The following is a 23765-nucleotide window of genomic DNA, read 5'->3' as shown; positions in this document are numbered from 1 at the left end:
ACATGAAAGTTAATAAAATATTTCCTGTGTGCTTGATGCAATAATGTGTTTCTCTCTTCCTTTCAAGCTCCTTGAAAGGGTGCAACAAAAATAAAGTTGGGAATAATATGGATTTTCTTAACAAGTATCAGCGGAAAGGTGATGTGGAGTAGAGGTAAAGAGGACAGGTTCAGGACAGAATGCCTGGTGCCACAACCACTAAAGAGCTTTAGTTGATCAGCAGGTTGCTTCACATTTCTGTGCCTCAGTTTCCTAATTTGCAAAATTTGGTGTAATGCTACTCTTCATTTCTTAAGTTTGTGGGGTGGATTAAATAAGCTCTTATTTAGAAAGATGGTAACGATAACCCTATATGCAAAACAGAAAAAGAGACACAGAAATACAGAACAGACTTTTGAACTCTGTGGGAGAAGGCGAGGGTGGGATGTTTCGAGAGGAATCGGGTGGAGAGGGAGGTGGGAGCGGGGATTGGGATGGGGAAGACGTGTAAATCCATGGCTGATTCATATCAATGTATGACAAAACCCACAAAAAAAAAAAAAAAAAAAGAAAGAATCAAAAAAAAAAAAAAATCCTTGACACATTTCAGTTTTGCATATAACAGTTTTTAGGAAACTGTTCTGCAAGCTTGCAGGTGAAACATCTGGGCATCTTCTTAGTACTCTTTCCTTAGTAGAACTCCCTTTTGGAGACCGCATTAAGTAAGATGGCTAAGTGCAATTGCCTCAGAGGGAGACAGAGTTAGATAGAGATAGATGTGTCTAACACATCTTTGGTATAAATATATGTGACTACCAGAATAGTTTTGTTAATATATGTGTATCCAGAGCACAAGGATAGGAACTAAGCGCTACCTAATGAACTGCCCAGCAGTCTCTTCCAAACTTTTTTCTACTTGAAGTGAAGTCGCTCAGTCGTGTCCGACTCTTTGTGACCCCAGGGACTGTAGTCTATCAGGCTCCTCCGTCCACGGGATTTTCCAGGCAATAGTACTGGAGTGGGCTGACATTTCCTTTTCTACTTAGGGGAGATACAAAACATTCAGACAGTGCACATCGATAAAAACAAGCACAGAGGGCCAGAAGTTCAGGCACAACGTACGTGATCAGGAAAATACCTTGCAACCATGCAAAGTTCTTGAATCTACTATTGGCTAGGCTGATATTGTCCCCATACTTGCATCAATTTTCATTACCTCTCACTCATGAATCAACATTTGATAATAATCATAGTACTAAGGAAGAAATGGGAACTAATCATTTAATTGAATTCAAAATTTCTTTGCAGGAAGATAAATTTTATCAAATGTAATCTAAGTAGGTATTCTATTATCTACTGAATTTTCTTCAGTTGAAAATACTAGACTTCTTGATTTCAGATGCTGGCATGTAATTGAGAAAAAAAACAAATTACTTCCCAGCTTAGGGGTATGACTTAATTTTGAAAATAGCACCTCTTATTGAAATAAGTTCTTGGTGAGTTGAGTGGCCGTGATTAGCAAAGAACTACTGCAAATCATTTTTTGCTTGAAACTATCTAGCAGTTAAGAAATAAGTTCTTCCTGAAATCCTAAATATAGTAGTCAAATTATGTAACAGTTTACTTTCCTAACACACATGCACATTACAAGATATTGAAGAAGCCCTAAGGACATTCAGATCTGTGCTAATACCATAGTCACTATCATGTGACTCTATTTGGCAAGACTTGATTTGGCTAAGTCCAGATTTCAAAGACTTAGTATGGACATTAGAATGCAAAATATCTGAATATTTTTCCAATTCATTTAATGTTGAAATATAATATTTTGGATATATTAGATTTAATAAAATCTCTTATTAAAGTTGATTTTATTTGTTTGATTTAACTGTTTCAGAAAAATTACATTTATGCCTCTTACTACAATTCTGTTGATCAGACTTTCAGGCTAAAAAGATGAGTTGTAATTTGTATTCAGATACAGCTCAACCTGAAACTTGAGTTATATGAAAACCTCACAGTTAGGAGATGGCAGAGAACATGGTTAAGCTTTACATAGTCATTGAATATCCACTGCCTTATGAGGAGATACTCAATGAAATTATAATTTCCACCTATCGCTGATTGAGGGCATGGGGGAGTGGGCCCCCATCCTGTCTTATAATAGGTTCGTTCCATTAACTACACTGAATTGAAGTTTCAGCAACAAATGAGAATGATCCTACCTTCTTCAGATAAAAGTCCCTTCTTTCCTCAGCTAATTTTCTTTCCTTTCCCTCTCCCTGTCCAGGATGGCCCTTCAATTGTAGCATTTTCATTCTGGAAGCTGCCATGTTTGCCTCCCTAAACCTTTTCAAACACTGTTGACGATGTTATAGATTTTATAAAGAGCTTGAAAAATAACTGGCTAAAAATAATCATCTTTGACTCTTTAACTACTCTGGCCAAATCAATACATTAACCATTATGGAGCAAGATCACAGGCTACTACTATTTAGGAGAACAACCAGTTTTTTAAGAGCTATAATGATGAGAAAAAGACAGCAATCTGCTAAAGAGTTTTTTTTTTCATTTATTTTTATTAGTTGGAGGCTAATTACTTTACAATACTGTAGTGGTTTTTGAGATTTTTAAAAATGGTAAGTACAATGGAAAGTGAGAAAGAAGAGTTGAACATTCATTCTAGAAGCCGCATCATCCAGTGCTGGAATATCAAGAGGAATTAGAGCTGAATAGAGGTGGTACAAGGCTGTGGTCCATGTGATTGATTTAATTAGTTTTCTGTGACTGTGGTTTTCATTCTGTCTGCCCTCTGATGGAGAAGGATAAGAGCTTATGGAAGCTTCCTGAAGGGAGAGACTGACTGCGGGGGAAACTGGGTCTTGTTCTGATGGGCGGGGCCATGCTCAGTAAATCTTTAATCCAATTTTCTGTTGATGGGTGGGACTGTGTTCCCTCCCTGTTGTTTGACCTGAGAACTGGGCTGAAGCATGCCTCCCCTGATTCAGTGGCATTCTTTAGAAGATACCATGGTAGTATTCATAATACCTATGGTCTTTGTGTGTAGGATCTCCAAGTGGGTGCCTCCTCTGACCATCAAAGTAATTATCTGAGTAATAACATTTGGAACCAGAGTCTCCATTTTTTGAAATAAAGTTGACTTCTGTTAAAAATGATTGAGAAGAGCCATATTCCCTAGGGACATCTGCTAGCCTCCTGGCAAGGTAAGAAAGTGCAGATAATCTGTTGCTTTCTTTTCTCTTTATTTCATGAGGTGTTCTTTGAATTGGAGTTCTAAGGAAACTATGGTTTCTTGAAACTATTCCATCTCCAGTAGCTGAAAAGGCATTAGCACTTGAATCTGGAAGACAGATGTCAGTTCATCTTGGAATTGTTGGGCCATGCCGGATAAATGAAGGCATAAGATTCCGCAGCAGAGGTGATGTCTCCTTCTTCACATACTTCCCCTGTATTTCAGCCAGTTTGGACACTTCGTTTTTGGTTTTCTTTCTTTCCCAAAAGAAAACCAAAAACAACCTTGACCACGAGGCCCCAGGCTCTCACAGAGTCGAACATAGCTGAGTGACTGAACTGAACTGAACTGAAGAGGTGGCACAATTCTGTTTTTTAAAAGGTTATATATTGTGCATAGAATTCAGATTGCAAATGTTCAGCAAGAGGACACCAGTTCTCATTCAGTGTTTTTTTCTCCATCTATATGTTTACTATATGTTTTTTCATCGGAAAAAATCAGATAAGATGGAGTTTAATTTATTAATCCCTGAAATTTAAAGGATGTATATATGGTACTAGAGGAAGGGTAATAAAACAAGAGGGATCCTAGATGTTTCCTTCCTTATTAAAGATCCTGATGACAGGAAGGCTAGAGGTCTTCAAATGGAGGAAATAGGCTGCAAGTGTCAGACATTTTTTAATCTCTCTCATAAGCAGCAGGAGGAAACAAACTACAAGTGTCAGATTTCTTCCCCTTCTCTATACAAATTTAAAAGGAGGTTTCTCTTAAAGTTCTGTGTTGCCATGACGACATCTGGTTACACCTGAACTTAACTTTTCTCAAATCTTGAATTAACCAACGCATTTTTCTCATGGAAATGTTTTTCTTAAGGAAAAGTTTTTCTTAACCTATGTTAATGAACTATGTATTTACCCTGGACTCTTTCTTCAAGTCCTTCGCCAAAGACTCAGAACCTATGTTTCACTCATGCAAATATTCTCTTAAGCTACATTTCCTTTCTCTTTTTAGCAGCCTGCTATCGGAGAAGGCAATGGCAGCCCACTCCAGTACTCTTGCCTGGAAAATCCCATGGATGGAGGAGCCTGGTGGGCTACAGTCCATGGGGTTGCAAAGAGACATGACTGAGTGACTTCACTTTCACTTTCACTTTCTAGGTTTGTAATAGCTTTCCTTCCAAGGAGCAAGCATCTTTTTATTTCATGGCTGCAGTCACCAACCACAGAGATTTTGGAGGCCAAGAAAATAAAATCTGCAACTATTTCCACCTTTCCCCCTTCCATTTCTCATGACGTGATGGGATCTAATGCCATGATCTTAGCTTTTGTGAATGTGGAGCTTTTTCACTCTTCTCTATCAGCCTCAACAAAAGGCTCTTTAGTTTCTCTTCACTTTCTGCCATTAGAGTCGTATCATCTGCAAATCTGAAGTTGTTGATATTTCTCCCAGCAATCTTGATTCCAGCTTGTGCTTCATTCTGCCCAGCATTTCCCATGATGTGCTCTGCATAGAAGTTAAACAAGCAGGGTCACAATATACAGCCTTGATGTACTCCTTTCCTGATTTTGAAACAGTCTATTGTTCCAAGTCTGGTTCTAACTGTTGTCTAACTATGTCCAAGAGTCCCTTGGATAGCAAGGAGATCCAACCAGCCCATCCTAAAGGAAATCAGTCCTGAATATTCATTGGAAGGACTGATGTTGAAGCTGAAACTCCAATACTTTGGCCACCTGAAGTGAAGAACTGACTCATTTGAAAAGAAAGAACTGACTCCTTCCCCTGATATTGGGAAAGATTGAAGGCAGGAGGAGAAGGGGATGACAGAGGATGAGATGGTTGGATGGCATCACCAACTCAATGGACATGAGTTTAGGTAAACTCCGGGAGTTGGTGATGGATAGGGAGGCCTGGTGTGCTGCAGTCCACGGGGTCACAAAGAGTTGGACATGACTGAGCAACTGAACTGAACTGAACTGGAACTGGCCTGGCACCTCTGGGTGTGTCATTTAGTTTGCAGATTGAGGATCAAGGTTTAGTTGAATTTGAATAGGCATCTTGGGCCCATTTGATTTTAATCAGTTTATGTTATGCCCTTGGGGTATATCATTCTTTTAAAAGTTGTGCCCTTCCCCCTTCCCTCCTATTTCTTGCTTTTCCCAAGCCCCGTCTGGGCCCACAGTGTTGCCGCTACAATCCTCTGGAGGGACAACCAGAAAATAGCTGGTTCTTGGGAGGGAAATACCGTATCATATCCAATCCCCCTAGATATTCAGGCCTTCATCTTCTGTGATTCCTACCACTTGTGCAACAACAGCATTTCTCAGTGAACCTGCTAGGGCAGATGACAGGCACACAATGCCTGCTAGAAGCCCATCTGCTGGCATCCCTTCAAGGGCAATTGGGCTTCCAGGGATAATGTTTGCCACTTCGGGAGTTATCCCTGCAGGCCATTTGGGCCCAAGCCCTTGCCACCCTTCTCCTAAAGTTACAAACATTCCCCTGGATCAAATCTCCACTCCACTTTTATGGAACATTTGGTCTGTTGCCTCTTCTCAATTGGTTCTTAAGCCACTAACTCCTACAACCAGGACCCTGCCCCCTAGTAGGCAACATTGCTCCACCTCACTTATTATTAAAGTACTCTTAATGCCCCTAACAGGACCAGATAACCCACTCCTTTGTCATTACTGCTGTTATTACCTAGAGTGGGTCTATGACAGTGAAAGGTTTATCACTGGAGACACCCTAAGCTGCTCTTATGAAAGACTAGGGGAGGAAATCAGTGACTTACATTCCTTCAGAACAATAAGAGCATAAGGCTTATGTCTGTTTCACCAGGTTCCCAGTCTCAGGGCATAGACTTGAATTACTTTACATCATGGTATCTGTTCCCATCTGCAGTGGACAAACCAGCAATAAGTTAAGATTACAACCCCTTCATCCTACCCAGTACTACCCAGTACTTTGGGGACACCCAACTCCAGCCTGGGGATCCCAGGAGGTTGATCTGCCTAGAGATCTGGTCCTCAGAAGCTTGTCACATCCGCCAGTCCAGGGGTCCCAGGAGGCCAACCTGCCTCAGCCTGCCCAGGGATTTGATCTCCAGGAAGCCGTCATGCCTCAGCCTGCCTGGGGACCTGCACCCTGACCCAGGGACTCCTGGATCTCAGATTGTGAGAGTACTGGCTAGGATAAGCTTCAGAAAGACTCATCACTAAGGAAGTCCACCCATGGAATTAGAAGGAAGCGCATTAGTTGTGGGACTGCACCTGGTCTCAGCAATAACTCAGGAGTCCAATGAGAACCCCATTGCCTTTCTGGAAAGTCTAAAAGAGGCCCTCCAAAAGTTTACCAGTCTGCACTTATACTCTTATGAGGGACAGGTGATTTTAAAGGACAAATTCCTGTCCCAGTGTTCATCAGACATCAGGATAAAGTTACAAAAGCTACAGCAGCAGGATCCTGATGCCTCTTTAGGTAAGACAGTCCAGCCACCAATATCTTTTATAACAGAGAACAGGAGATGGAAGCCAAAGCCCAGGAAAGGGAGAAAAGGAAAGAGACAAGGCATGCAGAGATGCTGGCCTCCAGGGAAGCCCTATGGCAAACCCCAAGTCCTTAAAGGACAAAGCACAAGGCAAATGCCTAATCTGTAGACAGGTGGGACATTGGGCCAAAGAGGGTCCAAACCATGAAAAGTCCCCTAAAATGGCTTGCTACAAATGCCATCAATTGGGACGCTGGGCGATACTCTGCCATCAGTACCCAAGAGGCTCAAGGTCAAGCACCAAGCCTTCCCTCAGGGTGATTCAGCACGACTGAAGCAGCCTGTTCCAGCCAGCCTGCTTGTCACAGATAACCATCACGGGGCTGGAGCCAAGGGTGCAGTTGGATGTGGCATGTAGGTCCAAGAATTTCTTGGTTGACACAGGGGCCGCCTACTCTGTCTTGATCTCCTACTCCGGAGCCTTCTCCTCCCAAACCTGTACTATTTTGGGTGCTACAGGAAAACAATTACAAAAATATTCACCCAAGCACGTCTTTGTTGCTGGGATGGACAAATATTTTCCCACTAGTTTTTGGTCATCCCTGAGTGTCCTCCTCCTTTATTGGGAAGAGATCTTTCCCTACCTTCAAAAGCTTGTAGCTATTCCACTCCTGATAGAAGATGCTTTAAAACTCTCTCTCTTGGGGCAAACTGTTTTCACCAGCCACCAAGTGAAACAACTCCTGAATGGAAGAGACCTCTTATGTATGTCTGATGAAAGGATCCTCAGATATCAAGTAGTGCTGATGCAAAATCCAGGCCTGAATATATCCCCTTGTGAGGCTCTTAACCCAGCTATCCTCCTGCCTACTCCTGAGGGCTCTCTCCCCTTTCACTCTTGCCTAGAAACCTTGGACCACTGGACAAAACCCCAAGAGAGACCGTTAGAAGATCCTCTGACCAATCGTGAGGAAACCTGGTACACTGATGGAAGCAGCTTTGTCTTGGATGGAAAAAGAGGAGCTGGATGTGCAGTAGTATCCAATGTCGAGACCATGGAGGCTAAACCTTTGCCACCAGGTACTTCAGTCCAAGTAGCTGAGCCCATAGCCCTGATTTAGCTTTAGAGCTGGGAAAAGGCAAAAGAGTAGCCATTTACACTGCCTCCAAGTATGCCTTTCTGGTGCTACGTGCACATGCTGCTATTTGGAAAGAAAGACGCCACTTGACCATCTGAGGATCCCCAGTCAAATATGGTGATAAAATCCTTAGGCTCTAGGAGGCAGTCCATCTGCCCCCTGAAGTTTCAGTCTTCCATTGTAAAAGACACCAAAAGGGAGCACAGAAGTGGCACGAGGGAACCAAGCGGCCGATCAGGCAGCTAAGAGAGCAGCGTTACAGGACCATGACCTAATAGGGGTGGCCACCCTAGTTCCACAGACTAATTTGCCAGAAACTCCTTCCTATTCTGAAGGTGAGACTCTTAAAAATAAGAGTGAGGGCATTTAAGATCATATGGGGTGGTTCCAAAAGGAGGGACTCCTTTTTCTGCCTGGGAATCTCCAAAGGAAGTTGGTTAAATCCTTACATGCCATCACTCATTTAGGGGAGAGGCCCCCAAGGATTACTAGAAAGGTCCTTTAGAGGAACAGGCCTCCAAACAACTATAAGGCAAGTGGTCTCCTCTTGTCCCACTTGCCAGTTAAACAACACCCATGGAGCTCGAAGTCCCCAGCTGGCCCAGCCCATCCAATGGCGTGGGACCTACCCAGGAGAGGACTGGCAGATGAACTTCACCCAGATGCCAGTTTCTCAAGTGTATAATACCTACTAGTCATGATAGATATATTCACAGGATGGATTGAAGGCTTTCCCACCCAGACTGAGAAGGCTGAGGAGGTGGTAAAAGAACTGCTCCATGAAATTATTCCAAGATTTGGTCTGCCCAGGTCATTACAAAGTGACAATGGGAAATCATTTACTTCTAAAGTCACCCAAGGGGTCTCTAAAGCACTGAGCATTACTTATTATCTCCGTTGTGCCTGGAAGTCTCAGTCTTCAGGAAAAGTAGAAAGAGCCAACCAATTCTTAAAATCAGCAATAAAAAAGATAACCCAGGAGATCTCCCTGGGATGGAAGGTGGCTTTACCAATAGCTCTCCTCCACACCCATATTGCCCCTAAGGAACAGGTTGGTCTTAGTCCTTATGAGATGCTATATGGGAAATCTTTTGTTTATGTCAATGACCCCTTCCTAGATCCAGAGACTCAGACCCTCTGGTCTTATACCATGGCCATTGGGCAATTCCAACAAGATATACACTTGTGGGGTGTCAACCAGGATTCAAAAGATTCTAAAGAGCCACCACTACATGCTCCAGGGACTCAAGTCCTAATTAAAGTCTAGAAAGATGAGTCCTCAAAGGCTCAACTCCAGCCCACATAGAAGGGCCTCTACCCTGTAATATTTTCTACCCCCACAGCAGTGAAGGTACTAGGACATGACTCCTGGATTCACTACTCATTAGTCAAGCCATGAAAGAAAACAGAAGAGGACACTCAATACACCTTTGAACCCCTGGGAAATCTCAGATACCTATTCAGAACTACAAATGAGTGCCATTCTAATGAACACCACCAAAATTAAGTTTCTGGGGATAAGATTTCTCAGACAGATCTAAAGAGCCAGCACAACTTGGCAGGGGTTGTATTCCAATATAGACTGGAAATAGATCTCCTGATCCTCAAACAAGGAGGGACTTGAGCCATCTTGAATGAGACATGCTGTTTCCGGGTAAATACCTCCAGTTAAGTTAAAAAAAAAAAAGTCTCACAGTCCTCAAGAAAAATATTCTATATCCTATAGGACCTCAAAGAACAAGCTGGAGAGTTCTCAGGGTGGCTACAATCTCTCTCTGGGGGATCCTTCTCCTGAAAATGGGGGATTTGGAGTTGACTAATGCCCCTACTAATCCTTGTTATCACCATATCAATGCTGCTTATGATTGCTGCATGTCTTATCAATTGGTCTAACCCGTTTTGTCTCTGCCCAGATCAACAGGCTACAACATGCAGTGCCAGTTTAACAAGGATATATAAAATTACAGCTGACCATGGAAAATATCACTCACTTTTAGACAGACACGACTAAAGGGACTCTGAGCCTTGAGACTAGCAAGAGGGGGAGGTCCAATGCCCCACACTGTCCCAGTTCAACCGGAAGTAGCTAGAGAGACCTTGACTTGGGCCTCTGAGGGGGGAGTGTTAGGTAATTAGAATAGGAAAAAGGAGTCCAAAATGGTGGTGGCTAAAAGAGAAAGAAGGGGAAAGCCCATGAAAATAGAACAAAGGAAGGTCAAAGGACCAGAGTGAGGACCTCAGGTAAAACATACAGCCCTCCTGGCTAGCCCAGTTTTACAAAGGGCAGGCCCAGGGGGAGGAGAAAGAACATGTAAAAGGAGGAACCAAAATTGAGCCTGGGGCTTCTCTTCTCTTCGGGTCTTTTGGGTCGACCTGCCCTCACTCCTCGAGGATGTATTTTCCTTTGCTTTCTAAATAAAACTGAGCTGAAACATGGAGCTATACCACTGGTCTATCCATTCCTTCAAAGTTCTGCTGTGGCAAGACAGAACGGAGGAAATTACAAGCTCCCCTGACAAAATATTCCCTTGATATCTCCAATTTTCTTGAAGAGATTTTCAGTTTTTCCATCCTATTACTTTCCTCTATTTTCACTTTGAAAATTGTTCACATTGTCCAAAGTGTTGTTCACTTAAGAAGACTTCCATGTCTCTCCTTGCTATTCTCTGGAACTCTGCATTCAGTTGGGCATATCTTTCCCTACTTCCTTGTCTTCCACTTCTCTTCTTTTCTCAGCTATTTATTTATTTTTTTTTAATTTAATTTAATTTTTTTTTTTTTTTATTAGTTGGAAGCTAATTACTTTACATCATTTCAGTGGGTTTTGTCATACATTGATATGAATCAGCCATGGATTTACACGTATTCCCCATCCCGATCCCCCCTCCCACCTCCCTCTCCACCCGATTCCTCTGGGTCTTCCCAGTGCACCAGGCCGGAGCACTTGTCTCATGCATCCCACGTGGGCTGGTGATCTGTTTCACCATACATAGTATACACGCTGTTCTTTTGAAATATCCCACCCTCACATTCTCCCACAGAGTTCAAAAGTCTGTTCTGTATTTCTGTGTCTCTTTTTCTGTTTTCATATAGGGTTATCGTTACCATCTTTCTAAATTCCATATATATGTGTTAGTATGCTGTAACGTTCTTTATCTTTCTGGCTTACTTCACTCTGTATAATGGGCTCCAGTTTCATCCATCTCATTAGGACTGATTCAAATGAAATCTTTTTAATGGCTGAGTAATATTCCACGGTGTATATGTACCACAGCTTCCTTATCCATTCATCTGCTGATGGGCATCTAGGTTGCTTCCATGTCCTGGCTATTATAAACAGTGCTGCGATGAACATTGGGGTGCACGTGTCTCTTTCAGATCTGGTTTCCTCTGTGTGTATGCCGAGAAGTGGGATTGCTGGGTCATATGGCAGTTCTATTTCCAGTTTTTTAAGAAATCTCCACACTGTTTTCCATAGCAGCTGTACTAGTTTGCATTCCCACCAACAGTGTAAGAGGGTTCCCTTTTCTCCACACCCTCTCCAGCATTTATTGCTTGTAGACTTTTGGATAGCAGCCATCCTGACTGGCGTGTAATGGTACCTCATTGTGGTTTTGATTTGCATTTCTCTGATAATGAGTGATGTTGAGCATCTTTTCATGTGTTTGTTAGCCATCTGTATGTCTTCTTTGGAGAAATGTCTGTTTAGTTCTTTGGCCCATTTTTGATTGGGTCATTTATTTTTCTGGAATTGAGCTGCAGGAGTTGCTTGTATATTTTTGAGATTAATCCTTTGTCTGTTTCTTCATTTGCTATTATTTTCTCCCAATCTGAGGGCTGTCTTTTCACCTTACTTATAGTTTCCTTTGTAGTGCAAAAGCTTTTAAGTTTCATTAGGTCCCATTTGTTCAGTTTTGCTTTTACTTGCAATATTCTGGGAGGTGGGTCATAGAGGATCTTGCTGTGATTTATGTCGGAGAGTGTTTTGCCTATGTTCTCCTCTAGGAGTTTTATAGTTTCTGGTCTTACATTTAGATCTTTAATTGATTTTGAGTTTATTTTTGTGTATGGTGTTAGAAAGTGTTCTAGTTTCATTCTTTTACAAGTGGTTGACCAGTTTTCCCAGCACCACTTGTTAAAGAGGTTGTCTTTTTTCCATTGTATATCCTTGCCTCCTTTGTCAAAGATAAGGTGTCCATAGGTTCGTGGATTTATCTCTGGGCTTTCTATTCTGTCCCACTGATCTATATTTCTGTCTTTGTGCCAGTACCATACTGTCTTGATGACTGTGGCTTTGTAGTAGAGTCTGAAGTCAGGCAGGTTGATTCCTCCAGTTCCATTCTTCTTTCTCAAGATTACTTTGGCTATTCGAGGTTTTTTGTATTTCCATACAAATTGTGAAATTCTTTGGTCTAGTTCTGTGAAAAATACCGTTGGTAGCTTGATAGGGATTGCATTGAATCTATAGATTGCTTTGGGTAGAATAGCCATTTTGACAATATTGATTCTTCCAATCCATGAACACGGTATGTTTCTCCATCTGTTTGTGTCCTCTTTGATTTCTTTCATCAGTGTTTTATAGTTTTCTATGTATAGGTCCTTTGTTTCTTTAGGTAGATATACTCCTAAGTATTTTATTCTTTTTGTTGCAATGGTGAATGGTATTGTTTCCTTAATTTCTCTTTCTGTTTTCTCATTGTTAGTGTATAGGAATGCAAGGGATTTCTGTGTGTTAATTTTATATCCTGCAACTTTACTATATTCATTGATTAGCTCTAGTAATTTTCTGGTAGAGTCTTTAGGGTTTTCTATGTAGAGGATCATGTCATCTGCAAACAGTGAGAGTTTCACTTCTTCTTTTCCTATCTGGATTCCTTTTACTTCTTTCTCTGCTCTGATTGCTGTGGCCAAAACTTCCAACACTATGTTGAATAGTAGTGGTGGGAGTGGGCACCCTTGTCTTGTTCCTGATTTCAGGGGAAATGCCTTCAATTTTTCACCATTGAGGGTGATGCTTGCTGTGGGTTTGTCATATATAGCTTTTATTATGTTGAGGTATGTTCCTTCTATTCCTGCTTTTTGGAGAGTTTTAATCATAAATGAGTGTTGAATTTTGTCAAAGGCTTTCTCTGCATCTATTGAGAAAATCATATGGTTTTTATCTTTCAACTTGTTAATGTGGTGTATTACATTGATTGATTTGCAGATATTAAAGAATCCTTGCATTCCTGGGATAAAGCCCACTTGGTCATGGTGTATGATTTTTTTAATATGTTGTTGGATTCTGTTTGCTAGAATTTTGTTAAGGATTTTTGCATCTATGTTCATCAGTGATATTGGCCTGTAGTTTTCTTTTTTTGTGGCATCTTTGTCTGGTTTTGGAATTAGGGTGATGGTGGCCTCATAGAATGAGCTTGGAAGCTTACCTTCATCTGCAATTTTCTGGAAGAGTTTGAGTAAGATAGGTGTTAGCTCTTCTCTAAATTTTTGGTAGAATTCAGCTGTGAAGCCATCTGGTCCTGGGCTTTTGTTTGCTGGAAGATTTTTGATTACAGTTTCGATTTCCTTGCTTGTGATGCGTCTGTTAAGATCTTCTATTTCTTCCTGGTTCAGTTTTGGAAAGTTATACTTTTCTAAGAATTTGTCCATTTCATCCAAGTTGTCCATTTTATTGGCATAGAGCTGCTGGTAGTAGTCTCTTATGATCCTTTGTATTTCAGTGTTGTCTGTTGTGATCTCTCCATTTTCATTTCTAATTTTGTTAATTTGGTTCTTTTCTCTTTGTTTCTTAATGAGTCTTGCTAATGGTTTGTCAATTTTGTTTATTTTTTCAAAAAGCAGCTTTTAGCTTTGTTGATTTTTGCTATGGTCTCTTTAGTTTCTATTGCATTTTTTCTGCCCTGATTTTTAAGATTTCTTTCCTTCTGCTAACCCTGGGGTTCTTCATTTCTTCCTTCTCTAATTGCTTTAGGTGTAGAGTTAGGTTATTTATTTGGCTTTTTTCTTGTTTCTTGATGTAAGCCTGTAATGCTATGAACCTTCCCCTTAGCACTGCTTTTACAGTGTCCCATAGGTTTTGGGTTGTTGTACTTTCATTTTCATTCATTTCTATACATATTTTGATTTCTTTTTTGATTTCTTCTATGATTTGTTGGTTATTCAGAAGTGTGTTATTTAGCCTCCATATGATTGAATTTTTAACAATTTCTTTCCTGTAATTGAGATCTAATCTTACTGCACTGTGGTCAGAAAAGATGACTGGAATGATTTCAATTTTTTTGAATTTTCCAAGACCAGATTTATGGCCCAGGATATGATCTATTCTGGAGAAGGTTCCGTGTGCACTTGAGAAAAAGGTGAAATTGATTGTTTTGGGGTGAAATGTCCTATAGATATCAATTAGGTCTAGCTGGTCCATTGTGTCATTTAAGGTTTGTGTTTCCTTGTTAATTTTCTGTTTAGTTGATCTATCCATAGTTGTGAGTGGGGTATTAAAGTCTCCCACTATTATTGTGTTACTATTAATTTCCTCTTTCATACTCGTTAGTGTTTGCCGTACATATTGCGGTGCTCCTATGTTGGGTGCATATATATTTATAATTGTTATATCTTCTTCTTCGATTGATCCTTTGATCATTATGTAGTGTCCTTCTTTGTCTCTTTTCACATCCTTTATTTGAAAGTCTATTTTATCTGATATGAGTATTGCAACTCCTGCTTTCTTTTGGTCTCCGTTTGCGTGAAATATTTTTTTCCAGCCCTTCACTTTTAGTCTGTATGTGTCTCTTGTTTTGAGGTGGGTCTCTTGTAGACAGCATATATAGGGGTCTTGTTTTTGTATCCATTCAGCCAATCTTTGTCTTTTGGTTGGAGCATTCAACCCATTTACATTTAAGGTAATTATTGATGGGTGTGGTCCCGTTGCCATTTACTTTGTTGTTTTGGGTTCACGTTTATACAACCTTTCTGCATTTCCTGTCTAGAGAAGATCCTTTAGCATTTGTTGAAGAGCTAGTTTGGTGGTGCTGAATTCTCTCAGCTTTTGCTTATCTGTAAAGCTTTTGAATTCTCCTTCATATCTGAATGAGATCTTTGCTGGATACAGTAATCTAGGTTGTAGGTTATTCTCTTTCATTACTTTCAGTAAGTCCTGCCATTCCCTTCTGGCCTGGAGGGTTTCTATTGATAGATCAGCTGTTATCCTTATGGGAATCCCTTTGTGTGTTATTTGTTGTTTCTTTCTTGCTGCTTTTAATATTTGTTCTTTGTGTTTGATCTTTGTTAATTTGATTAATATGTGTCTTGGGGTGTTTTGCCTTGGGTTTATCCTGTTTGGGACTCTCTGGGTTTCTTGGACTTGGGTGGCTATTTCCTTCCCCATTTTAGGGAAGTTTTCAGCTATTATCTCCTCGAGTATTTTCTCATGGCCTTTCTTTTTGTCTTCTTCTTCTGGGACTCCTATGATTCGAATGTTGGGGTATTTAACATTGTCCCAGAGGTCCCTGAGGTTGTCCTCATTTCTTTTGATCCTTTTTTCTTTTTTTCTCTCTGCTTCATTTATTTCCATCATTTTATCTTCTACCTCACTTATCCTATCTTCTGCCTCCGTTATTCTACTCTTGGTTCCCTCCAAAGTGTTTTTGATCTCATTCATTGCATTATTCATTTTTAATTGACTCTTTTTTTATTTCTTCCAGGTCTTTATTAAACATTTCTTGTATCTTTTCAATCTTTGTCTCCAGGCTATTTATCTGTAACTCCATTTTGTTTTCAAGATTTTGGATCATTTTTATTATCATTATTCTAAATTCTTTTTCAGGTAGATTCCCTATCTCCTCCTCTTTTGTTTGACTTGGTGGGCATTTTTCATGTTCCTTTACCTGTTGGGTATTTCTTTGCCTTTTCATCTTGTTTAGATTGCTGTGTCTGGAGTGGGCTTTCTATATTCTGGAGGTCTGTGGTTCCTTTTTATTGTGGAGGATTTACCCAGTGGGTGGGGTTAGACGATTGGCTTGTCAAGGTTTCCTGGTTAGGGAAGCTTGCGTCAGTGTTCTGGTGCATGGAACTTGATTTCTTCTCTTTGGAGAGCAATGGAGTGCCCAGTAATGAGTTTTGAGATGGGTCTATGTGTTAGGTGTGACCTTGGGCAGCCTGTATGTTGATGTTCAGGGCTATGTTCCTGCGTTGCTGGGGAATTTGCTTGGTATGTCTTGCTCTAAAACTTATTGGCTCTTGGGTGGTGGTTGGTTTCAGTGTAGGTATGGAGGCTTTTGGACGGTCACTTATTACTTAAAGTTCCATGTAGTCAGGAGTTTTCTGGTGTTCTCAGGTTTTGGGCTTAAGTCTCCTGCCTCTGGATTTAAGTTTTATTCTTCCTGTAGTCTCAGGACTTCTCCAACTATACAGCCCTGATAAGAAAACTTCTAGGTTAATGGTGAGAAGGTTCTCCCCCGTTAGGGACACCCAGAGAGGTTCACAGAGTTACATGAAGAAGAGGAGAGGGAGGAGGGAGATCGAGATGAGCAGGAGGAGAAAAAGGGGGACTCAAGAGGAGAGAGACAGATCTACGCAGCTGTCTGTTCCCAGAGTGTTCTCCATAGCCCAGACACCTACAAAGATTCACAGAATTGGATTGGGAAGAGAAGGAGAAAGGAGGTAATAGAGGTGTTTTGAGGTAGAAAACGGAGAGTCAAGATTGGGAGAGAATAATCTTCGGTTAAAAATAGGGCTTCTCTTCTTTTTTTTTTTTAAGGTTATAGTGTATCGAAAATGAAAATTAAGGAGTAGTAGAGGAGTCCTAGAGGACTTTAAAAGAAATAAGAGAAAAAGACAAATAGAAACTAGAAGAGAAAAAGGAAAGAAAAAAAAGAAGAAAAAAGAAAAAAAAAAAGAAAAATTTTTTTCCCTAATAAAATAATCGTAAAAATCTATGGAAAGGAAAGTTAAGGAGTAATGGGGGAGTAATAGCGAATTTTAAAGGAAAATAAAAGAGAAAAAAATAAAAATTAAAAAATAATTTTTTTTTCCCCTTACTTAAAAAAAAAAAAAAGTAAAAATATATCTAGGAATTTCTCTAGAGCTGTTGCGGTCAGTGTGGGTTCGGCTCAGTTTCAGATAGCTCCTCGTCCCAGCTTACACTTCTCAATATCTACAGGCCCCTTCCGGTGTAGTTGGTGTTTTCTACAGGGATTTTAATCTGTTGCACCAGTCCCTTCTGATCCGGTTTCCTTTGTTTATTTGGCTTCTGTTTGCCGGTCTCTTCAGAGCCTCATTTCCGCCCTGACACAGGCGGGCGGAGGTGGACTCTTATTCAGGTAGCTAGTTCCGTCGCACTGCGGGGCGGGGCTGGTGCTGCCGGGAGAGGCTGACGCTGCGGGGAGGGGCTGGCGCTGCGGGGAGGGGCTGGCGCTGCCGGGAGAGGCTGACGCTGCTTTCTCCGTCTGCGCTGCTCAGGCTCCCGGCTGTTCTATATGGAGCGCGCCCCGCGCTGCGCGAGGTTCCAGCCCTCGGATGTTCCACAAAAGCGCAGAACGAAAAGCTGCGCCTGCTCTCCGTGCCTTCCCCGTCAGAGCAGTCCAGGCAGCCAGGGGCTTGGTGGGCACACTCTCCCCAGGTGTGGCGCGCCCACTATCCTCCGCAGACCCAGTCTCAGTTTCCGCTGGCGCCAGTCGGGTGCGCGCGCCTTCTGCCCTCCGCGTCCCCAGCCCCAGTCCCCGCCCGCGCCGGTCGGGTGCCTGCGCCCTGTGTCTCGCCACGACCTTCCCCTCCCCCCTGCCTCCTGCCTCCGGCGGGGCTGGGCCGGTCCGCAGCCTGCGAGCTCCTCTCTGGACCCTCTCGGTCTCTTTGTTCTGCGAACGGCCGGCAGTGTGTTCAGGCCGGTTAATTTTCTCTCTCTCTTTTGGTCTCCCACAGTTCAAGTTGGCAACTCACAGAAGCTCCCTCCGATTGTCCTCAGGGCACTCAGGCCCGGACCCTACCCCAAGCAATGCCGCCTAAGACTTCCCGGGACGGATCTCCGTCCTTAGCTCTTTTGTCTCACTTTTTATCTTTTATATTTTGTCCTACCTCCTTTCGAAGACAGTGGGCTGCTTTTCTGGGCGCCTGATGACCTCAGCTAGTGATCAGAAGTTGTTTTGTGAAGTTTGCTCTGCGTTCAGTTATTCTTTTGATGAATTTGTAGGAGAGAAAGTGGTCTCCCCGTCCTACTCCTCCGTCATCTTGGCTCCTCCTCTTTTCTCAGCTATTTATAAAGCCTCCTCAGACAAACACTTTGCCTTCTTGCATTTTTTTAATTTGGGAAGGTTTTGGTCACTGCCTAGTGCGCAATGTTAAGAACCTCTGTCCATAGTTTTTTAGGCACTCTACCAGATCTAATCCCTTGAATCTATTTGTCACCTCCACTGTATCATCATAAGGGATTTGAATTATAATCATCTCAGTTATAGAGGAATTCAAAGGGAGAGATTTTCCCTTCAAGATGCAAGCCTTGATATTTTGCAGAAACACATGAATATATTTGTCAAATAGCTGGATGAGAGTAACATTGTATGGAATTTCAAAACTAAAACTTAGAGAATTTGAGTAAATAATGAAATATTTATTAACATGTGCAATAGAAAACCTGAATGCTGTTCTTTGTGAACAGAATGCTAGTTGGTCAAAGGCAAAGAAAAAGACATACCAAAAAGAGAAACATTTTTTGTTTGTTTCAAATCATACGCTCTTTCAAAACTCAGTTCAAGTACTTTTTTGTTGTTGTTTTTAACAAGATGAGGCCAATAGAAAGCTTCCAGGATGTTTGTTTTGACATGCAGTTGTTTTTTTTTTACCCTGCCACATTTGTAGCCACAGAGAAAGATCCTGTCAGGCTGACTGATTGAAGGAGTTCTCCAGTCAAGCAAAATATAATTTTGATAAAAGACTAAATGAAGTGATAAATTGTTTATGGCACTTGAAAGGTAAAGAGTTACTTTTGCAAGAGTTATATGTACTGATTGGCTTTCTGAAAAATCTTTGCCCTGGACCGCAGAGGAGCTGTGTGTCATACTTAATAATTAAAAGGAAAAATAAACACTGAAGAATTTAATAATCTCTCAACCTGACAAGGAGTGTGCCTCTCACACAAGAGGTTCAGTACTGATACACATGTATGAATTATGTGCACTCACATGTTTATGTCAGATGTTAGCCAAATCAGTTATAGTATCAATTTAGAGAGGGGAAGGGGAGCGTGCAGAAAGAGTAGATTTGTCAGCAAGGTTCAGAGTTTATTTACTATTTTATAATTTTTATATCAACTTTGTGAAAAATGACAACCGTGAAGTATTTTCAAAACTATATTTTCAGAAACTCTCAGGCTACAGGCAATGTTGTCCTCACAACAGCCATTAGTGTAGGAGAGGATCTCACACATCCTCAATTAATGTGAAAACCTATGCCGTGGAACTCCATGTCTGGCAGTACAGTGGCTAAGACTCTGCACTTCCAATGCAGGGGGGCCTAGGTTTGGTCCCTGGTCAGGAAACTAGATCCCATGCGCTACGGCTAAGAGTTCACAGGCAGCAGCGAAGATCAAAGATCCCACGTGCCCCAACTAAGAATGACCTGGCACAGACAAATAAACAAATAATTAAAAAAAAAAAAAAAAGGAGAAGAAGAAAGAAAGGAAAAGCTACCCCTTTCTCATGTCCTTTTTCTTTAATTGGGTGCATGTTCTCTGTATTTGTTAAAACTGGTATTCCCAACTACTAACAGCTCAGTTCCTACAAGAATACGTCCACGTTAGTCAGTTTCTACATGTGCAGACCTGGAGCTTTGGGCATATCATCAAATCTTTCAAAGTCGATTAATTTACTTTGTCAGTTAAATGGAGTGAGATATTTTATCAATTGATAATCACCTTGCACAGTGCCAAGACTGGGTGTTCAGTAACTATGCCCGTCTTTTCCTTTCCTCATAGAAACTGATTGCTCTGTCTACCTAGTGATTCATGATGGGCTATTACTATTTTGAAAGCATTAGGAAAATCATGGATTTCAGAACTTTCCACTTACTCATCAGTCATATGAGGATTTTGAGAAATGTAAGACAAAGCACCTAGTTGAGCTGCTAGCATGTAATATCATAAATGCTAGTTTTATTTTCTTTCTTTTCTTAATTTAAAGGGACTGTTTTTGAGATAATAGTTGACTATATTAAAGAAATATAACATTCTAACCTTTCCATTACTGGATTGGTTTTACCTAAATGAGTAAATGCAATTTGTTGTTGCTTAGTTGTTAAGTCATGTGCAACTCTTCTGTGACCCCATAGACTGTAGCCTGCCAGGCTCCTCTGTACTAGAGTGTGTTGCCATTTCCTACTCCAGGGGATCTTCCCAACCCAGGGATTGAACCTGTGTCTCCTGAGGCCCCTGCATTGGCAGGAGGATTCTTTACCACTGAGCCACCAGGGAAGCCTCATAACAAAATTTACTCATCACTAAATAACAGCTTAATTTTGTCATCTCTAACTAACAAAATAATTTTTTAAAGTGACTTAGAAAATCTTGGTTCTCTGAATTCCACTTTGTCTCTATTACATGTTGATAAGATTACAAGGTCTTCCTATTTTAACCCTGTGAGTAAATTATTTCAGCCTATAAAGTATTCTCAAAATACAGTCAGGGTTTATCACCCATTTATAAAGCTTCACTTGTCCTGGTGTGGTCTTCCTTTCTTAGAAAGGAAACTGATCAATGGAAAAAGGGAGGGAGCCAGGAAGTGGATGTTGACATCTGAACTGAAATCTGCTCTGAACTGAGAAATGAACTTCTGGGTGTTTTGTCTTCTTTGCTACAAATGCTATTTGCAAATTGCCAGTCAATGCACTGTGATGCACAAAAGCTAGTGCGAAATGGAAATTTCTCTTTTAGGAACCAGGAAATAAGTTCTGAATAAAAGAATACTCATTCAGTGAAAGGAGAAGGTTGGTCTCTCTGGGCATCAGAGTTGACTGGATGCAGAGAAACTGGAAATTTATTCAGAAGCTTCTGGAACTCTAAACAACATTAAATCTAAATCACTCTAAGTCAACTCTAAATCACTGAATGTCACCAAGATTCTCAAATTCTATCCAATATGGAAACCAGATACGAGTAGTGGTTGCTTTGAATAGTTTTTGAAATTGAAATCTGATGGTTTCTAGAGTGGTACTCCTGAGAGATCATATTTTATTCAGTCAGGTTTTATGCATATTGTCAGTCAAGTGTTAAAAGAAGAAACATTGTCACAGGAATAATTTATCTCTATATTCCTCATCAACTGCTGTCTCTTCCTTTCTGAATGTGGGTATGTCCTGACCATTGACAGCTAAATATCCTCTGTCTATTACCTCTTTCCTTCTTACAAAATGCAAATCCTGTTCAAGTCCTCAACCTTCTCTATGTGCTCTATGATTCCCAGGAAAGGTAATCCCATCTCAGCTCAAAGGTGATTACTAGTCCTGGACCAGTTGTAATAATCCTACCTGCCTATCCAATAACAGAACTCAGCTTTCAACCAGACAGATCACGGCACTCTCCTGGAGACTGATATGAGATGAAAGTTGACATATGACCCAAATTGGCCCAAACATACTAAATAAATGTTGAGTAAATGTAACTTTATTTGGGGAATAGAAGTTTTTTCTTTGCCCTTCTGGGTCATTCAAGTTGCTATTTTTGCTATCTTCAAACTTCATGGGTAGGCTAACAGTACTTGAAAAGTCCAGAAACTATCCCATCTTATGAAAGCCAATGCATGGAGACAGGCAGAGCCAAGGAAACTGCAGAGAAGCAGGAGTCCTATTTTAACTATACTTGGAGACTCCTTCTCAGAACTTCCTACTATTCTTACATACTACATATTGTTTAAGCTAATTAGAGAAGGAATTTCTATTACACGGAGTCCTAGGCATTGTATCTGAGAAAGGGAAAAACTGATTCTATCTTAAGCTCCCTGAGAAAGTCCTCCTGCGTTTAATACAATTACATTTTTCCAAATTCCAGACACTGGAGAGATCATGTTCGACCCATGATGGTCAAAGATCCTCAGATCCACAGACTCAAAATTTGCAGGAACTGAACTTTCTTTCAATTCCTCGCTGGTTAAGAATGAACCAAGATCATGAACCAGGCTCTGGTGTATGCTGTAAACCAAAGATTCCCTACCTTTTTTAATGCCATTTTAGATCAGATTTTTTGTCCCTTGCAACTGAATGCATCTTACATGAAAGTTAAGCCTCTAAAACATTAGTTTTGGTATATGTCTCATTGAGTTTTGAATTTCTGAGTCTGTGATTGACTGTCTAATGACATCAGTCAGTTTTCAAAAAGTCTGAAGGATTTGAAAGGGCCAGAAGCCCATTCTTTAAAAATAAATAAATAAATCTTTAATCAGGAAATTAAACCAGTGTGAAGAAACGGACAACATATATTTTCCCTTTCAAAACTTACGGCCATCTGTGTCTCTTTTTCTATTTTGCATATAGGGTTATCATTACCATCTTTCTAAATTCCATATATATGTGTTAGTATGCTGTAATGTTCTTTATCTTTCTGGCTTACTTCCACTACAATATTGTAAAGTAATTAGCCTTCCAACTAATAAAAATAAATGAAAAAAAAAAAAAAACAACTTACAGCCAGTGGAGAACCTCTCCTGAGTTCCTTCCTTTAGTCCATTCCAGGAGAGACTGTAGCAGATTGGTTTCTGTGAGGCCCTGTGTTTTCCAAGCAGCCACGAGAAATCAAGAGAAAGTAAGGATCATCTGATCATAATGTCTGTGCTGTGTCTTCACTTGCCTCAGGCCAAGCACGTCCATGTTCCACAGTAGAAAAATGTCAAAAGTTCATACCTGCAAAACTTTTATTTGTATAATAACGTGCTTCATATTTCTTAAAAATAGTTAAACACTGATATTAATGCTGGATTTTTCAAATAGTCCTGCTGGGAGATTATTTACATTTTTATTCAGAAGTATTTCTGGAATTACATTTTTTTGAAACCCTGCTATAACATTTGGCATATTCTTTTGATAATTGTCCATGATGACAGATTTTGTATTCAATGTAGAAATGACATTCATCAGTACCGATGACTGAGAGGGACAAATTAGGTGAGTGATTAAATTGGGCAATATAGTTTTTGTTAAAAAAAAAAATTAAGTGATGTTAATTAAAAGAAAAACCTATATGTTCAAGAAAATGCAAAATATTTCCCCTCCAATTTGAATGGGACCAAATCTTCAGGAAAATTCCTAAAAGTTTAATAAATCATCAGAAATTCTTCTGGAAGAATACTAGACCTCTAGGAGAAATGCATACTTATGGTTATCAAAAGGGCTTCCCAGGTGATGCTAGTGGTAAAGAACCTGCCTGCCAATGCAGGAAACATATAAGAGAGGCAGGTTTGGTCCCTGGGTCAGGAAGATCCCCTGGAGCAGGGCACAGCAACCACTCCAGTATCCTTGCCTGAAGAATTCCATGGACAGAAGAGTCTGGTAGGTTACAGTCCATAGGGTAAAGAGCCGGATACAACTGGAGCCTCTTGCCATGAACACATGCATGGTTGTGAAAGTTCTTTCCTCTTCAAGAATATTCTTTAAAAATGAAAATATTCCTGAGTGGGAGAGTTGGAGAATAAACTAATAATCAAAAATAATTTGGTGAGGAAAGTGGGAACTGGAAGAGACAGTATTAAGTATATGATTGTTGAAAGGAAAGGGGAGATATCTACCTGAAAAAATTATCTACTCTGAAATCTTGCCTAGGTCTTACCTATAGGGCAGGAAGAGAATAGCTACTATGTGTGACCTCCACGTAATGAAAATCTAGTGCAGGTAATAGGAACAGATGCAACCATGGATCATCATAAATCATTGAATTTAC

The 23765-nt window shown here is 40.6% G+C and overlaps 1 pseudogene; it reads right to left on the bottom strand.

Moving 5' to 3' along the window:
- Positions 1–62: 62 nt before the first annotated feature.
- Positions 63–22699, bottom strand: LOC133060511 (protein salvador homolog 1-like; annotated as a pseudogene).
- Between the last annotated feature and the right edge of the window lie 1066 nt (positions 22700–23765).

Source organism: Dama dama, chromosome 8 (genome assembly GCF_033118175.1).
Source record: "Dama dama isolate Ldn47 chromosome 8, ASM3311817v1, whole genome shotgun sequence".
Taxonomy (NCBI): Eukaryota; Metazoa; Chordata; class Mammalia; order Artiodactyla; family Cervidae; genus Dama; species Dama dama.
Note: the sequence above shows the minus strand (reverse complement) of the source record. Positions and strands in the feature narration are given on the sequence as shown.